This window comes from Pinus tabuliformis, chromosome 4_2 (assembly GCF_031772625.1).
Source record: "Pinus tabuliformis cultivar Carrire ecotype Pingquan chromosome 4_2, CPIR1, whole genome shotgun sequence".
NCBI lineage: Eukaryota > Viridiplantae > Streptophyta > Pinopsida > Pinales > Pinaceae > Pinus > Pinus tabuliformis.
In genome coordinates, this window is record NC_142304.1 from 238,648,445 (window position 1) to 238,673,091 (window position 24,647).

The following is a 24,647-nucleotide window of genomic DNA, read 5'->3' on the forward strand; positions in this document are numbered from 1 at the left end:
CATTCCTGGTTTTCCGATGAGAAATTCTTCCTTTATTTCATCTTCCAGCTTCTTGACCTCTGCATCCATCAAAACGCTTTTCTTCCTTAGCTGTACCTAGTCTTCTTCAAGTTCATGAAGTCTAAGGTATCCCCATCAGATTTCTTCCTCAAGTCTTATGTGCTCTGTTTCTCGTGACTATATGATTCCTTCGGTCCATGCTTTGAGGACTGTCGTAGCTATGGGTTTTTTTATTCACAGACTAGGCTTCACATGCTTCCCAAGCATTACATCCCCTGCTTCATACTTCAGCTTCGGAAGCGCTCTCATGGTTAGGACTTTGCACATGGTCCTATAAGCCCATACAACTGCTAGAACGCACAGGTCCCAGTTGGTGCATCGTACATGGTGGACCCTATTTAGCACTTCACACACCTTGTCAAAGGCTTCCCCATGTATGATTGTGATGCAGGAAAGTGTTCCCTCTGCGGACAAAGCAACCCCTCTAGCCCTAGAGTTGGTCTAGTCACAGACAAGGACAAATCAACAATAGCTCTCCTTAAATAGTTTAAGTTGGAGGCCTACCTCAATCGGTGGTCGATGGAGTTCCGTTGCGCTGCTCCAACTTCCGCTTCCTTCTTCTAATGATTAATCATTCTGAAAAAATGCAAAGGAAATACAACAAAGCACATAACCGAAACAGCAATGATCTATTTACCCACAAAGTCAAGAAGTCATGAGCTATCTAGTACATTACATACAAGACATAGGAAAACATCATTGATTGCATTAATTATGAAATAAGAGTAAGCTTACAACCAAGGTCTTGAAATCACAAGCCTTCTCTGAGGGATCCAGCCAGCATGTTCTTCAAGCATTCACTCTATGAAGATGGATCTCCCAACATACAAGTCTCTCTCACTCACAAGTTTTACACAAGATCAAAGGAAATTCACAACCTTCCTCAAGCTATCAACAAACCCACATTTTTCACACTCACACCAGCTATCTAGGAAACTCACAGTACTATCAGCAACACTCCAAAGACTAAGAATTCCAAACTAGCACATAGCAATGGTGAGAGTTTAAATAGGAGAAGGACTCTCCATGAAAGGTGGGAGGATGAGCTTATCTCCAAGGAAGGTAGCACAAATGACGGAACAACCATGCCAGAGAAAGGAGGGCGACATAAACTAGGCCAACAACCAGGTCTGGAGTCATCTGGAAGGCCGACTGTTGGAACAAATTCACCCAAACTGGATCATCGCGGGCACATAACTGGTCTGCCGCGCTGACATTGCTATTACATAATGGAGCTAGTCAGGTCATAGCGGAATATTACAAGCGACAGTAGTGCTAGCACATGAAATTTGACCATCGTGGGAATCATGTGTACTACCACGATGGTAGGGCTTATGGACTGTTTTGGAGTGCCCTTCATTGTGTTTATTTGGCCAATAGACGCGATGAGGCAGAAACCTTTGGAAAAGTGGGTCATTTGGCAACATCAGAGAGCACGAGCATGAATGATTTTGGACTCATGACATAGTAGGAAGACTTGGAGGAAGGCAGTGACAAATTACTGTGTAATAGATGCCCCCTAAAGTATGAAGCCCAAGAGAGGGAGGGGTGAAATGATTTACGAAACTGACTGAACTGGAACACCATCTGGAAGAACCTGCACGCAAGTACAACTGATATCTCTGATAATGAAGTACATGTAGTCTAGGCATGAGCACAGCCATCCAAAAGACATACGAAATAGGTCTGTGGTATGGACATAGCCATCTAGCTAATGAGACCATGATGATGATAAAGGTATGGTGGCAGCCATCCATGAAGACTCAGGTATGGTCGCAGCCATCCATCATTGAGTCATGTAATCATAGACCAATCCACACAGCCTGAACATGGGTAATTTGAGTTCGGGGTATTGAACCCATCCGATCATAGTACAAATCCTAACATGCGAATAGACGTGCTGAGGTCGAGCATGATAGAACATCGCTTGATTACCGGTTAATGACAAAAACCATTAACAAGCGCGAGAGAAACCACCAATAATGCCAATGGCTCTCAAGGTACTGTCTAGCACAATCCACGAAGTGTGAAAAAGGAGCTGAAGTGGAACACTCGTGGAATCACCCAATTGATGACCAATGATGAAAGTCAACCATCAGGTGCAAAGAAGTTGCCATTGAGGCATGCAAGCTCTAAGGTACCAAAGGGGATCTCTAGATCAATCTCCTAGATAATGAGCTGAAGTCGACAGGAGACGACCCGTCGCAGGAGGGCCATAATCTTTCCCCCATCAACGAAACGAGATAAGGAACAAGAGGCAGATGGCAAAATAGAGTACCAGGGAAGAAGACGAGGGTGTAAAATGCAGAAGGATTATACTCTTCAACATGTCGGCGACACGACTCCGGAGGGGGGGTGGCAGCATTCAGGCTTCAAAGGATCAGAGGTTCGATGGAGATAGCATGAATCAGATGGAATGAGGCTAGAATGTTGACCCAAACACATGGAAGGCCAAATGACGATGTACGGATGTCCCAACCCAACAAGAAGGAAAGTGTTGATGTTCAAGAGTGACTAGCTGCCATAGACAATCAATGATAAACCTGTTGTTGAGTCCAACCTAGTAATAGTTTAATGAGCCCTGGGAAGGAGAAGCTCGAGTCTCGTCATGGTGATGAGTCCAATGTCGTCAGGGTTTAACGAGTCCGACATAGGTAAAACTCAGAGTCTTTTCATGTTAGAGAATTTGAAAAAGACACGGAAAAGAAAACTCCAAGGGGGCCCTTTTTCGTAGATTTGTGTCTCTCGAGCCCGAAAAAGTATAAAACAATACTCGAAAGAACCGCCCGACCATTACGATTGAGGAGTACTTTTCGTAGGTAGTTACTTCGACTTGAAAAAGTAAAAAAGCGGTCAGAAGCACGTCATTTCGCAACCAGTAACGAGCCTGAAACGACAAAAACCCGGCAATCTTTTTGTGTTTAAATGGTCGGGAAAAGAGCTTAAAAGCAACCTCCTCTCAGTTCATTTAACGATTCAAGAGGAAAACTCGGCTATCTTTTCATGGTTCAAGTCGAAAAGAGCTTAAAGACAACTTTTTAGGATCAACTGTATATGAAACGGTCGTAATTCCACTACATGAAGCTCTGCACAAAAAACACATCGCACGTAAACCCGTTCGAGATAATATGAACAAAACATATAAAAAACATAGTTAAAAAGCATATTTTGACTATCCATATGGTAAAACAGTGAGAAAAACCCACATTGATAAAATGTAATTTTTTAATTTGCAAAACTCAATATAAAGAGGGATTAACCCATTCATTTTTACCATAACACTGTTCAATTTACCGTGGAACAACTTCGAGCACTGAAGTTGGTGAGCGAAATTCAACCCCGTCTGTTATAGACATTTTTGGGCTCTGCAACCCTAATCAAACATGTCCATAAGCCAAGAACTCCTAAGTCCCTAAAAGTGTTGTTCCATCCCCTAAAAGAACAAGGTCAGCTGATTACATCATCTCCGAGAAGTTCTCCATGAAAAACTACTCAGAACTGGTCAAAGCTGGACCATCTCACCTGCTCCATGGTCAAAGTGCACTGCATCCCACCTAAATGCACACGGGAGGTGCGATGCATACTGGAAATCCCTTCTATGGGGTGCGATGGGCGAGAGTGGACAAATGGCAGAGTCAGTTTGCGAGTTGGAGGATCATGGAATATTCCAAAAACTTCTCCTGTGACACTTGCCTCTCTGCATTTTCCCAGGGATGAGTAATAGATCATCAATCTCCAAGTGGAATCAAGAACTATCAGAGAGAGGACACTAATCAAATCTCAGAAGCTGACTCACCTCCCTACAATCATCTATATATGGATCCCTCATCCCAGAGATCCAGAGGCTAGAATTTTGTATCTTGTAAGGAAGTACTGTTGGTTTCTTGGTGTGACACCATAGTGTTGGGTGATCTAAGCTTTTCATGAGGTGAAGAAGGGCGTTCTTGCTGAGAGGATGATGTTGGGTCAGAACAATTGGTTGTATCCTCTTTGCTATTCTTGATATTAATAAATCTATTCAAGTTTTCCTCCACATTCTTGTATGATTGATGATATATGCATTTGTGTGGTCAATATATATCTGGTCCTATATTGTTTTTGATAGTAGATCTCTGTTCTTGGATAGTGTTAAGCTGCTTTGATTCCACAGGTGCTCTTTGAACCTGGGTAGACGAGGAAGCAAGTGGCAAAGATATATCAGAAGGGAGAGGAATCAAGCAAGGAACCAAGTGCAGGACAGAGTTTGGTCTCCTTTGTTCCCCTCTTATCTACTTCTCATAAAGGAAAACGAAAGTAGTTTTAGTTTGTTTGCTTCTAAGATAGCTACCAGTCTTAGTGGGACTAGCAGCTCTGCATGGACACCAGATTTCCCAATAACAAAATGGCGACTCCACTAAGGAGTGAATAGATTGTTTGTTTGTCTATATTTGTTTGCTTTATAAACTTACAGACGGAGCCTGAAGTCAAGCCATCTAGCCTTCGAACTGCATTTACTATGCAAGTGCAAAGTAGATCAATGTTGCTTCAGTCTATCTTCGGGTTTTGTTTATGAACTCAAAAATCGATTTACAAACTCTCTAATTTCCCTTGTGGTGGCTCTAGTAACCTCCTTATATCTACCCCTATGATTTATTTACTGATTATCACTTGCTCGGCCTAAATCCCTGAACTGTGCTGCAAATTGTGATCAAGAACTAGATCAAAAGTCTCACACTGTACCATCGCACCCTCTCTTCAAGGATATCAGTATGCATCACACTTCCCATGTGCTGTAGGTGGGATGCATACTGGAATCCCTGTGTAACAGGTGCGCTGATCAGAGAAGGCTAATTTTTCCTCCAGACTTTGGTTTTTCTCCACTCTTTTCAGCTCTATTCAGGAGTTTTTCTGTCTATAGTCAGTATACCTCTGTGGAAACCCCCTTCCTTGCCATTATTCCGCTTCCATTGTGCAAAGAACTGTAAATTTTTTTATGTATCGTGAGCCATTTTCAGTTCTATTTTACAAAGAAGTAGCGTAATTGAACTGTCGTTTCTTGATTTGGAAGTGTCGCAAGTGTCGTTTTCAGTCATAGAAGAGAATCCAATTGTTCTTGATAGTCGATTACACTGTTACTCTTGTATTTGATTTGAATTAGTAGTTTTTTTCAAGTGTCGAAAGCAAGTTTTTCATTCCAAATCGCAAAGTGTCGTCATTCTCTTCATTTTGTCTTGAAAACAAGCTTGTTAGTAATGTCACTTTGAAAAATAATTCAGATTTGCGCTTAGCTTTATTTTTATCATTCGCACATTAAGAAGGCTAAAAACAAATACATGCATGTGCATTTTCATTTAGACTGTTTGTTGGTTTGATTTAGGACAGTGCATATAGTGTGTGCTCTCTGCTCTATGTTGAAAGAATATCATCTCTCTTTCTTTAGTAGATAGGATTTTCATTGCAAAAAGAAGATTAAACGATTGTTTATCATCTTAGATTGTATTTTAGGAATTGTATATCTACATCATGTGGTGAACCTGAAAGGAAAATTTCTCAAACAAGATCAACTGTAAAATAAATTTAATGAATCTAAAAATTCTTTGGAACCTAACGCACGACATTTAGAAGTCTAGGCTAGAGACGTATTCCAGCGTCGTAAAGCCCGGTAACTGTTGTTTTCATTACTGGCTAGGTGATTCCTCCACTTTGAGATGATAAGTGCCAGTACGGACTTGTGCTCCCACATACCGTTGAGTACATATTAGGAGACCACAATACGCTATATCCTTTATCCATAGGAAGCTGTGTCTCCCGCCCTATCGATCGCAATGCACTGAACACAACATTCGGGAAGATTGACTGCCATATCGTAAAAAGTATTCTACAGTTTTGCGATTGGTTTGGTAATCCCTCTGTCTAGATTTCCAGAGTAGTCTCTTTCGTTCCTTTTCAGACTCCTTAAAGGAAAAGGTCCATCTCAGCACTTGTCACTTCAAGCTCATTAAAAATCGAAGGCGACTAGAGTCATCTTTTGTTTTTTCTCGACTCTTAAAAATTGAAAAAACAAGTTGTGTCAAAGCGTCTAAAATTTATTTTAATCGGAACAAACATCACCTTTCCTACGTTGGTCTTAGGTTGAGAAAAATGGAGTCCACCAACCAAGGATTTCACCTTGGGGGAAATCCTAGTCTTTTCTCCTCTTGGGGAGATGTTGGTGCACCCCATATGGCCACATTGTCACTTCCAAGATTGACAATCGGCCTGCCCATATGGCTCTTCTCAACCTTTGTCATTCAGAACACCGTGATTCCTGAGCAATCAAGTAAGCAACTAGATGATACCAAAGCTACCCCCCAACCTTCTACTTCATCTGATTCTCCCTCTCCTCCTTCCTCTTCGCTTGATGAAGCTGGTAAAGCCAAAAGTCAAGTAACTAAGAAGAAGAAGGAGAAGAAGAAGAAAGAGAAGAATAAGAAGGAGCCAAAGACGACAGGGGGCAACCAGGCATCATCTAGTGAAAATCCACACACTGCACTGTCAAAGCCTAAATCTCCATGTGTCATTTGCAAAGGAGATCACTATCATCGAGATTGTCCTTGCATCCCTCGGATCTTAAGGGACTGGTCTCCTTGTTTGCACAATCCGGTGTCAACAACCTCTGATGATCATGTTGAAAGTACACCGTCAACTAGTGAAAGCGAAACATCGGGACAGAAAAGGAAAAGTAAATTCCCTTGTAAACTGTGTGAAGGCAATCACGTCGTCCACCATTGTCCCTTCCTTGATGAGGCTAAAAGAGTTTTGGAGGACCATCTGGTTTCACCGTTACGGCTTCCTCCTGGATATAAGAAACTCTTGCCAAGTCCATCACTAGTTGAAAATCTGACTGACATGCCATTGTGTTCGGTCAAAGCGTCTATCATTGAAGATAAACCATCTAAATTCACACCAGACGAAAGTCAAAAGGTTGAGGTGGCAGTTGACCCGATCTTGCCTTTAGAAGGTCCATCTTCAGATGATATAGTCACTGGAGAGAACAAGAATGACACCGTTCTAATTCTCTTCGTAAACACTGACTCCGATGAACATGGGGGCAGTCTACCGTTCCTTTACCGCAGGAAGGAAGTTCTTCAGAGTCATATCTGGCCGTCTATTCAGTCCCACCTCCAAGCAACCTAGTTGTTTCCTTCGATTGGAATCTACTAGGCAAACCCCGTTTACCGGCTAGTGTACCATTTCGAATCATTGCACAAATATACAGAATGGTCATGGCCGGTACCATCATAGATGAAGGGGCTTCTATGAGTATCCTTTCCTCAACTGCTTGGAAAGCGCTTGGTTTGCCATCGCTTTTGCATGAAATGAGAAATCTAACAGGCTTTGAAAAAGGAACCAGTCGACCGTTAGGGATCCTTCCCAATGTGCCGATAACATTGAGAAGGAAAACCGCTCACATGAACGTAATGGTAGTCGAAGGACCCCTAGAATATAATCTACTCCTTGGATGCGACTATAGTTATTGCATGGGAGCCATTGTCTCCTCACTCTTTAGAGTAATTTGTTTTCCGCATGAAGGAAGAGTGGTCAAGCTCGTAGACCAGCTTTCATTCCCTGGCTCACACATAGCAAATAGTCAAATACCATCCTTGAATGGTCTTTTCACGCAAGGAATGTCTCATCAATCCCCAGTCCATCCACCTGATGAGCGCGAGTGATTCAGGAGGACGTGACTGAAACCCAGGGGGCATGCACCCTGGTCTGTTTCGGTAGGAAAACCTTGGGCATAGGGTAGGTTCCCACGAAGGATATATGACTGGTTTGATATGGGATCAGACCGGAATAAGATACCTCTGTCAGAAGGTAGGCCTTTCCCGATAGAACAAATGTTTTGTCTGCAAATTGAGGGGTAACCTGAAAAGGTAGGCCTTTCCCGATAAAATGAATGTTTTGTCTGCAAATTGAGGGGTAAACTGGGAAACTGCACTTCACTATACCTGAGGGCATGCAAACATTTTGGCATGCAAGCAAAGAGCGACCATTTATTTTTTAAAATTTGTAGGTCCTCTAACCCTTTAAACTCGTAGGATTGGTCGTTTCCTAACTTGCGTAAAGAAAGGATGCGGGGCAAACCTGTGTAAGGTGCAAGCTCCATAAAAAATGGTATCTTAGATGAGACATCCTTATTATATGACTGGATCGAGCAGTTTTTATGTGGAGTTCAAGCTCGTTAAAAATTAAACATAAGCAATGAGCAAATGTTTTCCCCAGAGTTTAAGCTCATTCATTAAAAAATGAACCAATTTCTGGGAAATAACCATCGTGAATGCATTATCATCAGCCTTTGAGCCTTGGTCGTGTTCTCATCATCACCTCCACTCTGTTTTTTCCAATCATTCACCTCCATTTGATTGTTTACCGTTTTCAAGGAAAAACTGCGAAGAGTGATCCTATTAGCCATCCTTGTGACACTGCCATGATTGGAAAATTCCAAACCTTACCTAGAATTAGCTGCTACCCAAATTTCTCACTCGTTCCTCGAAAAACGAATCTCCTTTAAGCTCTTTTCATCTGACTCATAAAATATGAAAAGATTGTCGATTAATTGGCCTCTCCAGCTTGTTAAAGTGACCGGAAGTGCTATCCCTCCTTTAGATTTTAATATTTTTGGACCTGAGGGATTATTACACAAAAAGATTGAGCGCTTGTTTTGTTCGGCTCGTTAAAATTACCAAAAATTCATCCCTTTTGTATTATTTTATACTTTTTCGGACTTAAGGGATTATATGACGAAAAAGGATTGTTGGATTTTTCTTTATGTCCCTTTCAGACTCTCTAAAATTGAAAAGGACCGATTTATCTTCGTTGTTAAACTCGTTAAAACCGAATAGCGACAAACTTGTCCATAAAGACAAGAACGAGTTTCACTATCGCTAGGCTCATTAAAACATAGCGATGGGTTTGCCCGAAGGGCAAATTATAGAACAAGCATACGTTATCCTCCTCGAGCTTGGAAAAAATAAAGAGGTACTAGTCAGCAATGACTGGGGAAAAATTGGGAAGAAAACTTGAAGAAAACTTTATTGGTAGCAAGTCGCTCTTGAACATGACACTTTCACTCCGCATTCGAGTCGGGTTGGGTTGTTCCGTTCACTTGCCATATCACCATTGGTCCATCACACCATCCACATTTGTTGTTAACGCTACTAATCCATCATGTCAGTCGCCGATATGTTCAAGAAAATTCGGTCAGAGAATTCACCTGTGTCTCATCCACTTCAATACATTTACGCTCCATTCTTTCATGACCGCCACCCTGAACCTTATATCATCATATCGTTTTCACCTCCATTAAAATCATTTGCTCCGTTCCGTGTCGTAGATGTGGGATTCATTAAGGCCCTCCTATGACGGATAGCTTCTTGTCGACATCAACTCATTATCCAGGAAGTCGATCTAGGGACAACACTTTCAGTACTTTGAAGCTTGCATACCTCAATGGAAAGTTTCTCACTTCCGGCGACAGGTTTACATCAATGACCTTCGACCAAAAGGTTTTGCATGGTGTTCAACACCAAGTCCCTTTTTCACACCACGTGAATTGTACTGTCGTACCCTGAGGGTCATCATCATTATCGGTGATTCCTCTCGTGCCTGTTAACAGCTTACATCACTGGCTGGTAATCAGGAGATGTCTTTCCATGTTTGACTCCAGAACATCTCTCACATGGATCGACTTGTACTTTGAGTGAATATCGAATGAGATTGAAGACCCCAGATCTAGTTGCATCCATCTAGGCTGCGATATATATTCAGGAAAATAAAGACATCAAATGTACATCATTGCTGCACAGATAATCATCCAATCTAAGGGATGATGGCTCGACCAGAATCATCAGTCTGCACACAGACGATTGTCTGTCTTATGTACATGAAAATGAATTTATAAAGCTGAGCATCGGAATGCCTGCCTTAGCTAGATCATGAAAATATTATGAAGATAATGTATTGTATTGTATCTTATTACAGGTCGCCTTCTAGATCGAAAATTTTTTGGATCCTCGTGATAAAGCATTTCACCCAACATCAAAAGATTAACGACCTCATGCTTTAGGGGGCAACTGTTATAGACATTTTTGGGCTCTGCAACCCTAATCAAACATGTCCATAAACTAAGGACTCCTAAGTCCCTAAAAGTGTTTTTCCATCCCCTAAAAGAACAAGGTTAGCTGATTACATCATCTCCCAGAAGTTCTCCATGAGAAACTACTCAGAACTGGTCAAAGCTGGACCATCTCACCTGCTCCATGGTCAAAGTGCACTACATCCCACCTAAATGCACACGGAAGGTGTGATGCATACTGAAAAGCCCTTCTATGGGGTGTGATGGGCGAGAGTGGACAAATGGCAGAGTCAATTTGCAATGTGGAGGATCATGGAATCTTCCAGAAACTTCTCCTGTGACACTTGCCTCTCTGCATTCGCCCAGGGATGAGTAAGAGATCATCAATCTCCAAGTGGAATCAAGAACTATCAGAGAGAGGACACTAATCAAATCTCAGAAGCTGACTCACCTCCCTACAATCATCTATATATGGATCCCTCATCCTAGAGATCCAGAGGCTAGAATTTTGTATCTTGTAAGGAAGTGCTGCTGGTTTCTTGGTGTGACATCATAGTGTTGGGTAATCTAAGATTTTCATGAGGTGAAGAAGGGCTTTCTTACTGAGAGGATGATGCTGGGTCAGAACAATTGGTTGTAATCCTCTTTGGTATTCTTGATATTAATAAAGCTATTCAAGTTTTCCTCCACATTCTTGTATGATTGATGATATATGCATTTGTGTGGTCAATATATATCTGGTCCTATATTGTTTTTGATAGTAGATCTCTGTTCTTGGATAGTGTTATGCTGCTTTGATTCCACAGGTGCTCTTTGAAGCTGGGTAGACGAGGAAGCGAGTGGCAAAGATCTATCAGAAGGGAGAGGAATCAAGCAAGGAACCAAGCACAGGACAGAGGTTGGTCTCCTTTGTTCCCCTCTTATCTACTTCTCATAAAGGAAAACAAAAGTAGTTTTAGTTTGTTTGTTTCTAAGATAGCTACCAGTCTTAGTGGAACTAGCAGCTCTGCATGGACACTAGATTTCCCGATAACGCCGTCTGTGCATCATTCATCCCGAAACTGGTTCTAGGTAGACACACGTTGCCCTGTGCTTCATTTTAATAGTTTTTTCACGCGTTTTGAATGTTCCAAGTGTTAGTTTAGGTGGATTTTCAAACCGGGTTCCGCCACTCGGTCATCGCGGGTTTACCCTATCGGGTCTGCAATGGCCGAAATTTTTTTACACTAGGCGCGCTCTGATCATCACGGAAAAGTGGTGTACTTCCATGATGATCGTGAAAAGTCTGAACTAGGGACCTCGTGCCATCGCGTCTGTTTTTAAAACAGATGCGATGACTCCATGAACTTCTATTTTAATGCAAATTCGGCGTTGAATTTTCCAAATGAAGTGCTAATTCAAATTTTCTTGTCTTGCAGGCTATAATGGCATTCATCTGGCAAGAATGCATGCATGATAACAATGATATAGAAGCTTTCAGCAACGTGGGGTGCCGAAATGCACTATGGGCATGTGGATTGCTCAAATTCTTCCTAACTCCACACCTGCGGTCACAACCTGACTTGTTTGAGCTACTGAACAGGGCCTGGAATCCTACCGATGGGAAATTCATCATCCGAGGCCAGGATATCGAGTTTGACTCTACAGACATATATTTTTTGACCGAGCTGTCCCGTCAAGGTGAGAGGCCCATTCTGGAGGGGCAACAACCCGGGGGTGATTCTTTAGATATGCTGATAGCTCAAGTGTGCCCACGGGCACGCAAGACAAGGAGTGAGAAGGTGGCAATCCCAACAGTGGATGATGTAGTCCTCCATGCTATGCTTTTCATGGTGACACAGGTAGTGGGCTCTTAAGCCACATGAGGCTTTGAAGACCCAGCTCCGGCTGGCTCTCGAGTGTCTCAATCCCACCATGTTTAACTGGGCAGAGACGATGACGGTGAACATAAAGAGGCAACTCACCAACTCCCGTCGAGGAGAGATGAAGTAGTTTGGTTATGGATCCATCTTAGTCCCGCTCATGTTGGAGTGGGTGCCGGCACTGCATTTACAGGACATGGATTTGGACTTACCTAGGTCACGTGAGATGAGGGCCACGCGATGGGCTCATGTCATGCCACGAGGAGGTGGCGAACGACCAGTGGCGTGGGGGACATTTTTTCGAGAGTGGCTGGAGTGATAGATGATCTTCGTGGAGGATTGGACATATGCCGACATGGACTTCCGCAGAGATCCTGACATGCAGCTGCCCGCTGGAGAGCAGTGGGATGACAGTGGTAAGACACTTGATCACATTTTTTATTTTTAATTTTATGATGTTTTTGGTTTTTTCATGTACATGTCCTAATTACGAACGCTATGGTATGCAGATGTACGCGCAGGGCATTGGAGCACTAGCCCTGACTCCTCCAGAAGATGATATGATGGAGACAGTGATCCAGAACCTTGAGGGCCTGCTAGCAGGGATTCCAGATTACATGGGGATCGAGGAGGTCCCCAGAGTGTCCCAGATCCACACAGTAGGAGCGGAACCCAGGATGCACCGCCTGTTAAGGCGGGTGACACGAGCGGAAATGTACTATAGGGAGCACAACCCATCACAGTAGACACCTAGGTTTTTTATTTCCTGCTGGTGATTTTTTGAGAGACATGTGTCTCAGATGTATGGAGAACACAGACTCTATTTGGACATGTACACTTATTTTTGAGCACCTCGGTGTGCCACACGATATATATATATATATATATATATATACATATTCCTATGGTGATCCAGGTGGATATTGGTGGCCACCTGCCAAGTCCACCTGGACCCCCACCATTGTCTTTCTCAGCATTTTTAGTTTCCTTAATTGTAGCACAACTTACTATTTTTAGCAGTTTTTCGGGTCCTGAACTTCCGGAGCCGTTTTGAGGCCCTAAACGATGTTTTTTGGGGAATCCAGGGGCAACATGGGTCCATGGAATGGATCAATGTTGCCTGTTCCAACAATGATAGTGCTCGGATAGATCTTTCTAATGAGCTATTGTACGCGTCAAACGGAGATCATATGCCAAAGTTACGACCCCGGGAAGTTGATGTACCAATTTACCCCAAACGGGGCCCATAGTTTGGCGTTTCATCTCCTAGGGTTAGGTTTTGGAATGTTAAGGGTTTTCCATTGTTTCTCAACAATAAATAGGCCTTCGAGCCTCATTGTAACACAGTTCAGAGGCATGTAGCCATCACATCTCTTCTCAGAGATAAGCTACCATCGCCCTAGCTGGTTTATTTCCATTTCTGGTTGTAAGCATATTTCAGTATTTTCCATTAATGAAATGAAGTACTATTTCCACTGCATCCTTGTGTATATGGTTATCTCTGTAATTTTTTGCATTCCTGTTTAAATCCGGATCAGTGGTATCAGAGCGGTCTGCTTTTTCTCTGTTTTTCTTTGCATGTCCCCAACAAGGTCAGGATATAAGGAGTTAGGGCTTGAACTGGTTGAACCTTTGCAAGACCAGCCTCGCAAATCCCAATGGCCTCCCATGGCGGACGAGAAGAAAGACGAGGGGGCAGGAGATCCCATCAAAATCTTGCTCGAAGAAGCCCTCGAGCGACAACGGAATGCGATGATGGACAGCTTTGCCCAGATCCTTCAGCAGCTACCCAGAAGCAATGCATCGGCTTCCAGCAGCTACTCTAGAAACGCCACACCCTTTAAGGTACAAGTTAATTTTGAAATCCCCATATTCGAGGGTCAGATAGACGCAGATGCCATAGATAAATGGTTAAATCTACTAGAGGGTTATTTTTCTGTTCATGAATTTTCGAGTCGGGAAAATATTGTTTTTGCTCTTCTCAAAGCAGCCCCCCACGTCAAGGACTAGTGGGAAACCTACTGCGAGCAGAAGGATGAAAGTACTGGCTCACTATTTTCAGCCGCACCCACCTGGGATTCGTTTCGGGATGCCATCAAGGAGCAATACTACCTTGTCAGAAGCTATGAGGATGAATACATAAAGTGGACCACGCTGCGGCAGGGAAGGGACCAAGACGTGCCGGAGTTCACCAATCTTTTCCATACCCTTCACACAAAGTTGGGTATCAAGGATTCGGAGCAACATTTGATACTCAAATACCGTGGCTGCCTGCACAAGTACATCCAGGAAGAAATACAATTCCTAAACATCCCCTCGCTCGGCGCAGCATACCGATATGCCATCAAGGTTGAGCAGAAGTTTAAACAAAAGAAGCGAGACTTTGGATCTGCGAATCCAAAGCAGGGGAAAGGTGCCCCTAAACCACAGAACAAAGGACAAAGCCAAGGCGGGACAACCCAAGACAACCAGCCGAAGCTGCAAGCAAAGAACAGTGCCACGAAGCCGAGAAAGGACACTAGAAAATGGTGCGAGTTCCATAAGAGCTCCACTCACAACACAAGTGAGTGTCGGGCCAAGCAGTCACTGGTGGCTGAGCTAAAGGTTTCAGAACCAGATGCATGTTCCGACTCTGAGTCAGAACCCGATAAGGGGTATGAAAAAGGAAAGCAAATCATTGATGCGGATCCCAGCGCCACTGTTGCTACCGCAAAGATCCAGAAAAATGAACCCGAAGATCCAGAGGAGGAGGAGCGTCTCTTCCACTCCCAGATGTGGGTAAAGGGCTCCCCGATACAGTTCATTGTTGATAGCGGGAGTCAAAAGAACCTCATTTCGGCAGAGGTCATGAAGCGGTTCGGCTTACCGACCACAGCACATCCACAACCATACACCATTGGGTGGCTTCACCAAGGACGAGATCTTCGCGTGAGCCAGCAGTGTCGCCTTCCATACAACATCAAGCCCTTCACGGATGAGGTATTGTGTGACATTGTCCCTTGAAGTTTGTGATGTATTACTAGGACAACCATACTTGTGGAAGCGACATGCTGTGTATGAATCAAGGCCCCGTGCTGTTATTATTACATTGGGAAATAAGTTGTTCAGGATACCAGAGGTAGCACCACCTGCCGCCATCTCTTTGATTACTGCAAAACAATGCAGTAAGATCATTTCCAAAACCAGGAAATTTGTTTTCCTGATGATACGCCCTCAACGAAAGAAGAAGACAGTGGCCGCGGCCTCCAAACGGGGTCCCTCTGCACGACAACTACAGATGGACAAGGTTGTGGAGGAGTACGAGGACATCTTCACCTCCCCGACAAGGGTTCCTCTGCATTGTCAAGTCAAGCACTACATCGATCTGACCCCAGGTGTGCCACTACCCAATGGACCAATTTATCGGCGCTCCATTCTGGAGAACGATGAAATCAAGAGGCAGATTCAGGAGCTCCTGCAGAAAGGTCACATCTGTCCGAGTTCATCGCCCTGTGGGAGCCCGATCGTGTTGGTACAGAAGAAGGATGGGACGTGGAGACTCTGTATTGACTATCGGGCGCTGAACAAGATCACTGTCCATAATAGGTACCCGATCCCGCAGATTGATGACCTCCTAGACCAACTAAAGGGGGCAAAATATTTCAGCAAGATCGATCTGAAGTCAGGATATCACCAGGTACCAATCGAACCCTTCGATGTGTGGAAGACTGCCTTCAAATCCAAGGAGGGCCTCTTCGAATGGTTGGTCATGCCTTTCGGATTGACGAATGCTCCTGCAACCTTTATGAGGCTAATGGATGACATCTTGCGGCCATTCACCAACTCCTTTGTAGTAGTATACTTGGATGACATTCTGATCTTCAGCCAGAGTTGGGAAGAGCACCTCCACCACATCCGACAGGTTCTCCAAACACTGTGGCAACACAAGCTATGTGCCAATTTGGAGAAATGCACTTTTGGCATGACCCAGGTTCAGTATCTAGGATACATCATTGATGAACAGGGGGTGCATGTCGATCCAGCCAAGATCCAAGTCATTCGGGATTGGCCCTCTCCAACCACTCTAACATAGCTCCACAGCTTTCTAGGTCTTGCCAACTTCTACCGCAGGTTTGTGTTGGGGTTTTCTCATATTTCTTGGCCCTTAAGTCAAGTCACCAAGGGCGAGGCGAAAGCAAAATTCTTTTGGTCTGAATCTCAACAGAAGGCATTCAGGGAGTTGAAGGATCGCCTCTGCACGACCCCAGTGCTCGCGTTACCAGATTTACAACAACCATTTGAGGTCGAGATAAATGCCTCTGACTATGCTATTGGGGCAGTCCTTACTCAACATGGACATCCACTGGCATATCACAGTGAAACACTTTCAGACACAGTCCGGAAGTACCCCACTTATGATAAAGAGATGTATTCCATTGTACAGGCCTGCCGACAATGGAAGCATTACATTTTGGGGAAGGAAACGGTCATCCACACAGACCACCGACCTCTGCAGTTCATACAAACCCAAGGGAAATTGCAGAATGATCGCCATCAGAAGTGGTCTACATACCTGCAACAGTTTCACTTGAACATCAAGTATAAAAAGGGCAGCACCAATAATGTTGCAGATTGCCTCAGTCGGCCATCGATCATGGCGCTAACCACCGTGCTCAACTCTTGTGGGCACGAGACTTCTGATTGGCCACTTCTCTACAAAAGTGACCCAGAATTCGGCCACACATACCAGACACTCTTGGAGGGTCGGCATGTTGCAGATTTTCACCTCCAAGATGCCCTATTATGCCACCTCGGTCACCTTTGTGTTCCTTCAAGCGAGCGTGCCAAGATGATTTGGGAAGCTCACTACAGTCAGGCTGCTGGGCATTTCGGGGTCGAGAAAACAGTGGCAGTACTGCAAAATTATTTCTATTGGCCGAATCTTCGACAGGATGTTGGGAAGTACATTCGATCATGTACTGCCTGTGCCATTGCCAAACTGACCATTAAGAAGCACGACCTCTATACCCCGTTGCCTACCCCTAGTCGACCTTGGGAATCCATCTCCATGGATTACATGTCAGGCCTTCCTTCCACTAAGCATGGAAATGACTGTGTTTTTGTGGTCGTTGACAGGTTCTTGAAGATGGCCATTATGGTGGCCTGCAAGAAGAATATCACACCAGAAGCCACTGCTAAACTCTTCTTTGAACGAGTGTGGGTGCACTTTGGGATCCCACAGTCTATCATCTCAGATCGAGATAGTCGGTTTCTCAGCACATTTTGGTCCAGTCTCTGGTCAATGCTGGACACCAAACTCACGAAGTCCACAGCCTTCCATCCTCAAACTGATGGCCAGACAGAGGTTGTCAACAGGATGATTGTGCACATTCTGCGCATGTATAACTCAAAGCATCCACACACATGGGAGGAGAGCCTCCCCTATGTTCAGCACAGCTACAACCGATCTCTTCACAGCTCCACTGGCCATAGCCCTTTTCAGGTGGGTTTGGGATTCCAGCCACTATGCCCCATTGATGTGGCCATGCCACTTGCAGCTACTCACATGAATTCAGCTCATGTCCAGCCCGAAACAGATAAGGCCACCAGCTTCATTGAGCGCATCCAACATATTCGCTAGCAGGTCCATGACATTCTTGAGAAATCAAATGCCAAGTACAAGCAGCGACATGATCAACACCGGGTGCCACACAAGTTTCAGGTGGGCGACAAAGTCTGGTTGCATTTGCAAAAGGAACGCCTTACTGGAGCCTATCAGAAATTGAGACCACTCCGATATGGTCCTTACACCATTACTAAGGCTATGGGAGACAATGCATTTGAGCTCAGCATTCCCCCATTCCTTGGCCTGCACCCAGTGTTCATTGTGGACCGCCTTCGGCCATACTTTCCACCATTGCTAGACACATCCGACATTGCAGAACAGCTCAAACCCACAGAATTAAATCTAGATTGCATGGAACAAGCTGCAACTGATCGGATCATGGACACACAGATCAAGAACACTCGCCAGCAGAATATCCAACTGTATCGAGTTGTCAAAGCAGGCCAACTCCTTCAGCAGGGCAAGTGGCTCACCAGGGAACAAGTTCAGCAGAAGTTTCCTCATCTCATGGAGGAACTCAACGCAATGGGGACCATTGCTTCCTAAGGGGGGAGGAATGATCCAGGTGGATATTGCTGGCCACCTGCCAAGTCCACCTGGACCCCCACCATTGTCTCTCTCAGCATTTTCAGTTTCCTTAATTGTAGCACAACTTACTATTTTTAGCAGTTTTTCGGGTCCTGAACTTCCGGAGCCATTTTGAGGCCCTAAACGACGTTTTTTGGGGAATCCAGGGGCAACGTATGTTGTCCATTCCAACAATGATAGTGCTCGGATAGATCTTGCTAATGAGCTATTATACGCGTCAAACGGAGATCATATGCCAAAGTTACAACCCCGGGAAGTTGATGTACCAATTTACCCCAAACGGGGCCCACAGTTTGGCGTTTCATCTCCTAGGGTTAGGTTTTGGAATGTTAAGGGTTTTCCATTGTTTCTCAACGATAAATAGGCCTTCGAGCCTCATTGTAACACAGTTCAGAGGCATGTATCCATCACATCTCTTCTCAGAGGTAAGCTACCATCGCCCTAGCTGGTTTATTTCCATTTTTGGTTGTAAGCATATTTCAGTATTTTCCATTAATGAAATGAAGTATTATTTCCATTGCATCCTTGTGTATATGGTGATCTCTGTAATTTGTTGCGTTCCTGTTTAAATCCAGATCATATGGTCTATTATTGTGCTTTACATGCTTTCTTGTATGATGTTTTCATTACAAGTTATGCAAATGTCTGTCTAATATATGATTAGCCAATGCATCAATTAACGTGTTTAACCGTCATGGAATATGCTGATATGTAATGAAATCAAAATTCCTCTCTAACAATTTAACACATAAATACAACCTTAAAATGCTATGGTCTCTGACTGAATATCGCCCATTGAGCTGGTGGACGACAAGTTGAGAGTCTAGGTTCACAACCAATGCACAAATACCGAAATTAATCGCCTCGGCCAGTAACTCAATCACAGCACTATATTCAGCAACATTGTTTGTGGTACAACCTAAACACACACCTTGAAGATCTATCAACTCACCATGAGGATCATAGATCACCCATGCCGCAGAGGAAAAGTTGCGAGTATTGCGGCAGGCACCATCAGCAAAACCAACGTAAGGTGCACCAAACATCTACACAAGAAGCAAAAGACACAATAAGCAGCAATCATGCCTTCACACCAAGCCAAAAACATGAAAACACACACACACAACACACCTGCTAAAACACACATATGTACATACCAAAGTGGATGGAATTCACGCATAGTACTTTTTCAAGTACAACCCGTTTTGAGGCTTGTTGAGAGGATTCCCTTCATAATCAATTAGCTCGTAGACCCATTTTTCCAAAACACTCTTTACAATATAAGGCCCCAGCCACATGGGCTTGAGTTTGCCTTCCCCCAGCTTATCATTCACTTGATCGTAGAGCAGGACTGAATCTCCCTCAACAAAAGAACGAGGATAGATAGTATGATCGAAGTGAGTTTTCACTCTCTTCTTCTGTGCTTCGATAGCTTTAGAGGCTAGCCGATGGGTCTCGTCCAGCCGTTCTAGGTAAAGAAGGCATTCTTCTACTGGAGTAGTGTTGGGAAGTAGTTCAACGGCTAATTTCAAATAAGCGATCTCGCATTCAATTGGAAGGGTAGCCTCCAGTCCATAAACTACTTGAAATGGAGTGAAACCAGTGGCATCCTTCACTGAGGTTCGGTAGGCCCACAAAGCAAAGAAAAACATCAAGTGCCAGTTAGACTTGTGCATGCCAATGGTACATTGAAGCATCGTAACTAGAACCTTGTTGACGGCTTCTACTTGGCCATTGGCCTGAGGATAGTATGGAGTCGAACTAACATGCCGTAAGCCTAGCTGGGTTGTTAGCTCAGTCATCATGTGATTACGGAAATGCTTCCCGTGATCAGTGATGATAGCCTGGGGGACTCCGAACCATGAAATAACATGGTTAAACAAAAATTGCACCGCTATGTGACTGTCTTCAGGTAACATGGGCATCGCCTCGGCCCATTTTGTGAAGTAATCAATGGCAACAATAGTATACCCATGCCCCCCAGACGAGCGAGGGTTACAGGTCGTATAATCAATGCCCCATTTTGCAAAAGGTCCAACAATAACAGCAGGGTGCAATGGAGCAGTAGGCGCACGCATCTTCCGCTAGTAGATCTGGCACTCGTGACAGGAGCAGACAACAAGAATACAATCCTTAAAGATGGAGGGCCAGAAATAACCAATGCGGAGGATCTTTTGAGTAGTAACATATCTCGACATGTGACCACCATAGGCGCTAGAATGGCAGTCATTCAAAACTCGCTCATCTTCCTTGAATGTTAGACATCGGCAGAGAATGGAATCAGCGCCAAGATGATACAGGGTGTCCCCAATGATACGATAGGGCTGGGACTGATGGCAGATCCATTGCCGAGCATCCTTAGACACATCGGGACGAAAAGAGGACGTCTGCAGATATACAATGATATCCCTGTACCAGGGATCGAGGGTGCTAATTAGGAACAGAGTTTCATCTGGGATATGGTCCTCTAATCGAGAGGGCGTGATAGGAGATGGAAAAGAGCAAAGTCACGCAGCAAAGACAGGGATTTCTTAGACTTGGCGGTGGTAAATTCCAAGTCGAATTCTTGGAGGATGACGATCCACTTCGAGTACTTGCAATCAAAAACCACGGTCATAGTACACAACAAGATATAATGGCGGAAATGTTGGATGACACAAACAGTGGCCAATGCCAACTTCTCGACGTAAGCGTATCGAGTTTCCGTATCTAGAAGATTGCAGCTGAGATAATATTTGACATTCTCAGTGTCATCATTGTCATATTGAACGAGAACCATGCCAATAGTGGTATCGGCAGCAGCCAAATACAGCGTATAGTCGTGATGATAATTCGAAGGATGCAAAAAGGGAGCAGAAACAAGGAGACCCTTAAGATGCTCGAAAGACTCTTGAGCAGCAGCATCCCAATGAAAAGGGGTATCTCACTTTAGTAACCGCGTGAAACCTTTAGCCACTTCGGCATAGTTCAGAATGAATCGTCTTAGAAAATTTGCTTTGCCCTGCAAGCTCTGCAGTTGCTGCAAAGAAGCAGGGGGAGGAAGATTCAGAATAGCCTTGACTTTAAGGGGATCCAAACGGATGCCCTCTCGGGAGATTATAAACCTAAGTAGTCTGCCTGACTCAACATAGAAGACACACTTATGAGGATTAAGCCTGATGCGGTAGTGTCGACAGCGGAGAAATATTTTGCGAAGATGAGCGAGATGGTCCTGGCATTTTGCTGAATGAGCTGGCAGATCATCCAGGTAGGGTTGTACAATGTGGCGAATGTCATGGAAGACATAGGACATTGCACGTTGGAAGGTAGCACCAGCATTCTTCAAAACAAAAGGGAGCTTTTTGTAGGCAAAAGTGCCCCACAGACAGATAAAGGTAGTCTTGTGCTGATCTGCGGGCGTAATATTGATCTGGTTATACCCAGAAAAGCCGTCCATGAACGAACACATTTCGCTCCGAGCACACTCATCAATGAGTTGTTCATTGAAGGGTGTGGGGAAGTTATCTTTGGGATAGGCCCAGTTAATATCACGATAATCAACATAGACTCAAATGGTACCCTGTTTTTTAGTCACAGGGACGATATTGGAGACCCAATCTGTAAGTGGCATGGGGTAAATAAAACCAGCCTTAAGTAGCTTTTCGACTTCCACTTTAATGGCCGCAGCCTTTTGGGGGTGCACGGGGCGTAGACGCTGGCTAACAGGCTTAGCACCCAGATAAGTAGGTATCTCATTCACCACTATGCTAGGATCAATGCTCGGCATTTCTTCGTAGGACCAAGCAAAGATGTCACAAAATTCGTGAAAAAGATTAGTATAGAGCTGAATTTCCTCTAGAGTACAAGATGCTCCGATATGGATATGCTCGACAATCCCTAGTTTCACAAAGATGTCGATGGGCTAGGTCTGTGTGATGTTTCCCATATTTCCTTTAGAAGACACTTGATAAACTTGAATGGGTGTCTGGAGGGGTTGGGATGGGAGACAAGGAGCAAACCGCTCGAGACAGGTAACCATTTCCCAGTGGGCAGGGAGAAACGAGGAACGATGGTGATGATCAGACCAAGGAGATTCCTCGAGATACATGGTCTCGATAATTGCTTCATCAGAAGGAAATGTTTCCTTTAAAGGATCTAAAGAAGCGTCATCTCCAAGCCAAGGGGAATGAGCGTACGAGTCGGGAACCCTTCCTGAAGGAGCAGGTTCAGAAGATGGAGCTGATGTAGAAACAATTTCGACGTAGTTGAGCTCGGCAGGACTCAACGACATCTCATCACCCCAAGATTCTACCTGATCAGCAGGAGGAAGAACCCATGGATCAGGGCGAACAGAAATCATATTGATAGGAGCGACGTTAGGAGGTGGGAGTGAAAAAACACCCATAAGGGCAGGATCTTTAAAAATTCCGGCTCCCACACTCTCATATGGGATGGAGGTATGCTCCACAAAGGGCACGTTGCCTTCGGAAGAGGAAGAAAAGAAGGACAGCTGGTCTATGGTGATGATCTTCCCCTGATGAGGGAAACGAATGACACAGAATAGAGATGAAGCCACGGCTCGAATGGCGTATATCCAGCTACATCCGAGAAGGAGGTTGTAGGTAAGATTAGCAACAACAACTTCAACTTCCACTTCGACTATCTTCCCTTCCAAAGAAATGGGCAAACGTTGGAGTATACCATAAGGAAGAGACTCTCTCCCATCAAAGGCTTCCAAGGTCGTAGGAGACTAGCTCAGAGTTGGAGAACCAATAGCCTTCCAACAGCCAACAGACATGATGCAAGTTGAAGCACCTTCATCAATGACTGTATGATGAATCGTTTTGGAATTAATAATGACCTGTATGAGGAAGGAAATTTGGTGAGGCAGTCTCGGTATATGGCTTTCCAGGTCAAAAGTAATCAGATCTGAGTCAGCCAGGTCTATGCCACCAATGGCCGATAGCAAGGACTTCCTCTGAGAGGGGCAGCTCTAGAGTACTTCTAAAGCATACATAGCCGACGGAGCCTGGGCTAAGTCCTCAACGATGCTGTAGTGCTGGGTAACATGATCATTAAGGTTGTAAGAAGATTTCTGGAGTACACCTTTCGGAGGGGGTCGGACGGGCGTCTCAGTGCTAGGTCTCTCGATATGGAGTGGACTAGAACTAGATGGAGGAGTGCTAGAGGGGACCTCAGGCTCTTTCCCGGCAAGCGACAGATACTCTTTTGCCCGAGTACTGATATGGACGGGAATCGGCCCAGCCATAAATACTTGAGAACCAAAGTGAGAAGAGGATTGAGATGGATTAGCCACCATTTGCGTTTGCTGTGAGGGAAATGGTTCTTTAAGCACGACAGGAGTCCTGAGAGCACCTTTCAACAAAATACTAACTTCAGACCACCTCAGGCAATCTTTGGAATAGTGATCCTCGTCACAGATAAGACAAGGGTACTTGGGCTTGCGTTTGGCACCTTCCTCCGATGGAGGTTTAGGAGAATCCTACTTAGGTTGATCCGCTTTATTCTTTCCTTTTCGCTTCTTCTTTCCTTTCAAGGCTTTATCTTCCATGGTGGACTAGACAACATTAACCTCGAAAGTACTACCAGAATTGGATACAGCCTGAGAAGTGTTTTCATTTGGAGCATTCGAATTTTGCTTCCCAGGGTTCGCCGAAGTTTTCTTTGAGGGTGGATTAACGGAACCGATGATACCGTCAACAGATGGTGTTGGCGGGGCTTTGGAAGTTCCTGGTCTCGGGGCATCAGGCAAATAATCATATAGTGTACCGGACTAGGAGTAAACCAAGTCAAGGTACTGAGCACGTGCAATAGCTTGCTCTTCAGTTACACATGCCCCCATAGCAATGTCCCATGCTATCAAACCGACGAATCAGGTCGTAAACTAGTTGGTAATAAGCTGATCAGGAATCCAAAACTTAAACAAATGACAACACCGTCTCCATTCATGGATATGATCAGAGATGTGCATAGCCGTTGTTTGTTTTAAGGATGTCAGGAGGTGCATGCCTATTTCATACCGAATGGGCAACTGAAAATGAGTTAAAAATGCCATAGCCAACGAGTTAAAATCCTGAAAAGATCTGTGAGATAACTCAATATACCATTTAGCATCAGAGCCAGTGAGAGCCCGTTGAAAAAGGTGGATCTGAATTGAATCATAAAGCCACAAATTCGATGAACACCATAGATGATAAGTCATGATGTGAGCCTGGGTATCTTCTCCAGCTTTACCATCAAATTTGGGACAATCACCAGGAATCTTAGTTGGAACCAGGGGCTAATATGGATTATGAAGAATAGGATCATTGGTCAGTTTGGACACATCTGGTAATTCCAACATTGATAAAAAGGGTAATTGAGGGTTAAAGGACATCTGGGGCTACAGGTAGGAAGGAGTACCAGAGTTCCAGCCAGCTGGCGGTTGCCCCCATTG